This window comes from Bidens hawaiensis, unplaced genomic scaffold, assembly GCF_021521415.1.
Source record: "Bidens hawaiensis isolate Kalapana, Puna unplaced genomic scaffold, B.hawaiensis_p1.1 tig00017875_1, whole genome shotgun sequence".
Lineage (NCBI taxonomy): Eukaryota > Viridiplantae > Streptophyta > Magnoliopsida > Asterales > Asteraceae > Bidens > Bidens hawaiensis.
In genome coordinates, this window is record NW_027492700.1 from 414797 (window position 1) to 421007 (window position 6211).

Genomic DNA, 6211 nt, shown 5'->3' on the forward strand with positions numbered 1-6211 from the left:
CAGTACGCCAGCTGTACCCGCAGGGAAAGCCTCCCAATGGCGAAGTACCCCGCCTGTTCCCGCAGCTGCGGATACAAGCCATCAGGGAAGGCTACCCGCAATAACAGCAAGGCTACACGCACAAGGCATTCGCTACTTCAGTAGTCACATGAAGGAATGAGCAAGGCGGGAATACTCCCGCCTAAATGAGCCAGTCCGTATGCTTCTGGAAGGTCTTTCGTACTATACCTACTAAGGTATGGGCGGAACAGACAATTTGACCAGAGCAGCCCATGAACCAATCACAGGGTGACAGCTCACCGACAACAATACGAGGAGGAGCACCCTCTAGTACTGTTTGTCACTATTAGCCGCTGCCTACTCACCAACCCTTACGATGGGACGTGCGCAGCCTACAGTTGGTGGAACAGTGCGTAGCCGGCAGTAAAGGAACAGTATACAGCCGACCTTTACTGTTGGCCGTAGCCTATCCACCAACCAGCATGGCCTGTGCGTAGTCCACTGTTGGCAGAACAGGAATACTATTCAGCCGGCTGTACCTTCTAGGAAACCTACCTTCGGCTATAAATACTCCAACACCTTGGAATGGTAAGGACATCATCTGATATCTCAATCTTATCTAGCAATCTCTTAATATACACTTATATTCAGAGCAATCTAGTCTGATTCTCACGCCGGAGGGTGGTCACAAGGAGGAACCCCCCCCCCCCTTCTCAGTGACGAGCTTACGGTGTCTGTTTTGCAGGTCCCCTGAAGAACAACCTTCTCTGCTGGACCTCATTCTCGTGGGAAACATTACTTAACCCCCAGATTATCTATAATCTGCCCGTGGGTTCACTTAGTGTTTCTTCATTGGCGCCATCCGTGCATAAAAGCTAGAACTAATTTAGTTTTTTCAAAATTTCTGAAGAAATGGTTAACGTTACTCCGGTCCCAAGGCCAGTAACCGACCAAGAAACCCCGGTAACCACAACCCCAGCAACTGGGGGGAACACCGGCGGTTATACAAATCTTACGAACACTACCCCGACTACCCAAGCCGGGGCAAGTGCAGTAAATATTCCACTGGGGTTCACTGATGCCCAGTTGGAAAAACGAACGAGGGCCCCTCGCCAAACACTAGATCAAGTGAAGGCGTGGGCCGAAGCACGTCAAAGAGAATTCCAAGCTGAATTGGATGAACGCTTGCGTTCAGTTCAACAGGCTGACGAATTCGGCAGTACTCGCCAACAGCTCAATATGAACAGCGAGTGCGAGTACTCAGACGAGGAGAGAGAAGAATCCGATACCGACGCAAACCCTCGCCATAAGGCGAAAGGGAAGCGTAAGGAAACGGACTTCCAGCCAAAAAGGAATTTTGGGGAAGCTTTTAAACCAACAAATGCGGAGAGAAACCCGCGTGACTTCTCAAAAACCTTTAGGCCAACTGCTACAAATGCAGGAAAGTCAAAATTCGCAAGGGACATTGCGGAAGCAATCGCCCCGAGAAGTGCCAAGCAAATGTCCAACATTGGCACTTATGATGGTCTATCCGACCCAGACGACCACTTGAACAGATTCATTGCGGGGGCAACCGTCAGTAACTGGACGGAACCCACGTGGTGTTATATGTTCCAGATGACTCTGGTTGGAGCGGCCAGGGCATGGTTCGATCGTTTACCGGTCCACCACATATATGACTGGGCGGACTTTCAGAACAAGTTCAGCCAGCACTTCAGCCAACAGAGGAAATATACTGAAGAACAGTGGACGATCCTCAACTGCGTTAGAGAGGAGGATGAATCTTTATTAGACTTCATCACCCGCTTCAACTCCAAAATGCTAAGTCTCGGCAACGTAAGTGAAGATCTTGTTCGCGCCGCTTTCATCCAAGGCGCCGAATACCCGGAGCTTATCCGCACGTTGACGGGTAAGGATGGCATGCCATCAACATGGGATGCCATCATGACGGCGGCCAAGCGCTTTGCCGAGACGGAGAAGCAACTGGGAAGGGATCTTCCCCAGAGTACACACCTCTACACGCAGAGGACAAGAGAGAACAATGTCCGGATCGCCCGGCAGAACAAAAAGAGGAAGCTAGGTATCTGGCAGTCAAGGGTAAACTTTGACACCTCATCCAGCTCTCACCCTCTTGTTGGCGGAAGAAATCACACACACCCTTCAAGCCAAAAGCACCGGTGGACGCCACTCACCAAAAGCGTCACGGAGATATTTGCCACTGAAAAGCTACCGTGGCCAAAAGCTCCAGTGATCCGGCACCGACCTAATGCGGATCAGAGCAAATCCTGTGACTTCCACGGGACAAAAGGTCATGGTACGGAAGAGTGTACATCCTTGAAGGATATTGTTGAAGCATTCGTCAAGGATGGAAGACTGGCACACCTGGTGGCATCAATCAAGAAGGGAGGACGGAACGACAACCGGTACCGAGGCAACGGACGAAAGCCCGTTGACATCAGCATCAACATGGTTCATGGTAACATCAGAGGAAGAAAAAGGCGAACGCCAGAACCATGTGCGTGGAAGGAAGCTGAGGTGCGCTTCCCGCGAGTGCCAGGAGGACCCAGCAAAGAAGGCCCTATCGTCATAAAAAGCCAGCTGGGGCACTACATCACTTCTCGCACTCTTGCTGACAACGGCGCCTCGTCAACGGTGATGTACAGGCAGTTCTTCGACAAGCTAGATGACGAAGACAAGGAACGCCTGGAAACGATCTGCGCCTCGATGGAAGGGTTTGATGGCAGCACAAACACCCCCCTGGGTATCCTATCTTTCCCCGTCACTCTTACAGATGGGAAACACTCCCGCACAGAAGATGTGGACTTTGTCGTGATGAGGAAGCCACACCACACATACGACATTCTCTTCGGGAGAGACGGGATGGCAAGATTCAACGCCGTGGTATCCTCAGTCCACGGCATGATGGGATGGCCAACAGCTGAGGGTGTAGCGATGATCACCGGCATTCCCCAGGTATGCATCGCATCTGTCTCATCTAAACCCAAACCAAAGATGGCTAAACCAACCATCACCGAACCAGAAAGATGGGCCTTCAACGGCAAGTACCCGGACCAGGCCGTCACCATTGGCCCAACAATTGTTGATCCCACACGCACCTTACTCAAGCGCTTATTACAAAAGAATGCCGACATCTTCGCGTGGACACCAGCTGACATGACTGGTGTACCCCGAAGTAAGGCAGAGCATAAGCTCAAATGCGATCCGGCTGTTACGCCGATCGTACAAAAGCGCAGAGTAATGGGGCCAGAACAAACTAACGCGTGTAGAACCCAAGTCAAGGAACTCCTTGACGCAGGCATCGTACGCGTTAGTAGATATCAAACTTGGGTTGCAAATCCCGTTATGGTCCCGAAGAATAACAAACAATGGCGCATGTGCATAGATTTCAAAGACTTGAACAAAGCATGCCCCAAAGATTGTTATCCGTTACCTGAAATTGATCTTAAGGTGGACTCGTTGGCACCATTCCGCCTTAAATGCTTCCTGGACGCGTATAAGGGGTACCATCAGATCCACATGGCCGTTGATGATCAGGACAAAACCGCTTTTCGGACGCCCGATGGCACATTTTGTTACCAAATGATGCCATTCGGACTTAAGAATGCCGGGTCCACATACCAACGCCTGATGGACAACCAGTTTCATACCCAAATTGGTAGGAACTTGGAAGTCTACATGGATGACTTAGTCATCAAAAGCCCTGACCCAGAAGCGATGTTGAAAGACATCGAAGAAACTTTCAACACGCTCAGGAAGATAAACATGATGTAAGGCCCCGAACCCGGTAGCCCTACTTTCGCGTCGGATTTACTCATAAACACAGTTCTTCAAATCAGAGTTGATTAAAACTTTTCGCGGAATATAAAACATCAATCATTTGTTACAAAACATTAAATCTTTTCTTTGATACCATAACACAAAACTTTATATTTAAAACATCTTTACTTCTTTCTTCAGATGCCAGCCGTTCAATCCATGCCGTGTGTCATCCTCATGCTAACTCTATAATCAGCTCACCTGCGTGCATACTAAAAGTCAGCTACGCTGAGTGAGTTCTAGTTAATCATACAATACCATACGATACCTTATTACATACATACGTACTTAACCTCATAACTTTCTTTCATACACACATAAGTACTCATACCTTCATTCTTACTTACATACTTTCTTTCTTACTTACATACTTTCTTTACATTCATAATCATACGTTTTAAAGAGCCTTTCGCCCTATAACCTCACAGATATTATAAGGGTCTGGTCCCTAACATCACAGATATTATAAGGGTCTGGTCCCTAACATCACAGATATTATGAGGGTCTGGTCCCTATCCTCACAGATATTGTAAGGGTCTGGTCCCTAACATCACAGATATTATAAGGGTCTGGTCCCTAACATCACAGATATTGTAAGGGTCTGGTCCCTAACATCACAGATATTATGAGGGTCTGGTCCCTATCCTCACAGATATTGTAAGGGTCTGGTCCCTAACATCACAGATATTATAAGGGTCTGGTCCCTAACATCACAGATATTATGAGGGTCTGGTCCCTTGTTTGCGAATATTAGTAGGGTTCGATTCCCTCTTCGTTACCATACAACCATACATCATACCTCGAGTATTATTAGGGCTCGGTACCCTTTTCGTAACCATACAACCATACAACCGTCATTTCCTTCTTTTATTAACTTTATTACGTTCATACACATAAACATACATATCATACTTACCATATTTATAACGTTACAACCTGACAGTACGTGCAATATCCGAAGATCGTTCACGTACCATCAAGCAATCATTCATACATATCACATATATCACATATGACATACACTTATCACTTAGGATAAATGTATTAACAACACATCAAGTATGCACACAGCCCCGAAAACATAACAAGGAATGGGGCTAGAAACTCACCTGGATCCTGTTACGCTCGCCGTTGATCGTAATTCCTTTCTTTAACTGGGCTCGGCTAACTGTATAATATTTACACATATCAATTAACTACTACTACTCGTTTTGTATTTCTATCTATATATGACCCACAACGAACGGGGGTCCGGGGGCAGCGCCCCTGGCAGCGGGGTTCTAGGGGCGGCAGCCCCTAGCGGGGTCCAAGGGGCAGAGCCCCTGGCTGGGGTTAAGCTGCCAGGTCAGCTTGGAAAAATTTTATTTTCGATAACTGCCTTAACACATTTTCCATTAGGTTTTTAATTTATTTTCTAAACGAACTTCACTTCAGGCGAAGTTAAACCTCGGGCGAACTTGGCTTCAGGCGAAGTTAAACCTTAGGCGAACTTGGCTTCAGGCGAAGTTAAACCTTAGGCGAACTTGGCTTCAGGCGAAGTTAAACCTTAGGCGAACTTGGCCGTAGGCGAAGTTATCCTTAGGCGAACTTGGCTTCAGGCGAAGTTAAACCTTAGGCGAAGTTACGCTTGAAGGCGAAGTTCATCAGGCGAACTTAATCTTGCAGGCGAAGTTATCGCGCTGCAGATCTGTTTGCCCATAAATCCTTCGTTTCTTAGCCAAATAACTCGATTTTGGTACCCACGGAATCGTATGATCGGCGCCTACAAATCCCAACCATCAAATCGGCCTAAAATCGACGTTTTAGGGGTCCGATTTGGGCAGTTTGGGTTTCGGGTCCGGTTAACCCATCCAATCCTAACCATTTTCAGTAATATTAGCTTTGGTGGATTTGTTCTTACCTTACCAACTCAGATCTATCAACAAAATCTCGGGTCTCGGCTTCGAATCTTGATCGGTTAGAACGTGTGTGTTTTGAGTGTGTGAAGAAAGAAGGTGGAAATGAAAGATTGGGTTTGGGATGGGATATTTATATCCCTCTAAGCCCACGGACCCGAGGCCCATTCTCATTTAACCCATCTTACGCAATCTAAGCCCAACTCCCTCCTTACTCGACATTAAATAATTAACAACGTGAAATCACTAAACATAACTTTCTTTATTTATAATTAAAATTTCAGGATGTTACACATGAAGCTCAACCCGAGCAAGTGTGCCTTTGGAATGGAAGAAGGGAAGTTCTTGGTGGTCATCGTCACTAAAGATGGCTTCAGAGCGAACCCTGAAAAGGTCGAAGCCATTATCAAAATGGAATCACCTACTACCATCAAACAGGCTCAGACACTGAATGGACGACTAGTGGCACTTAATCGCTT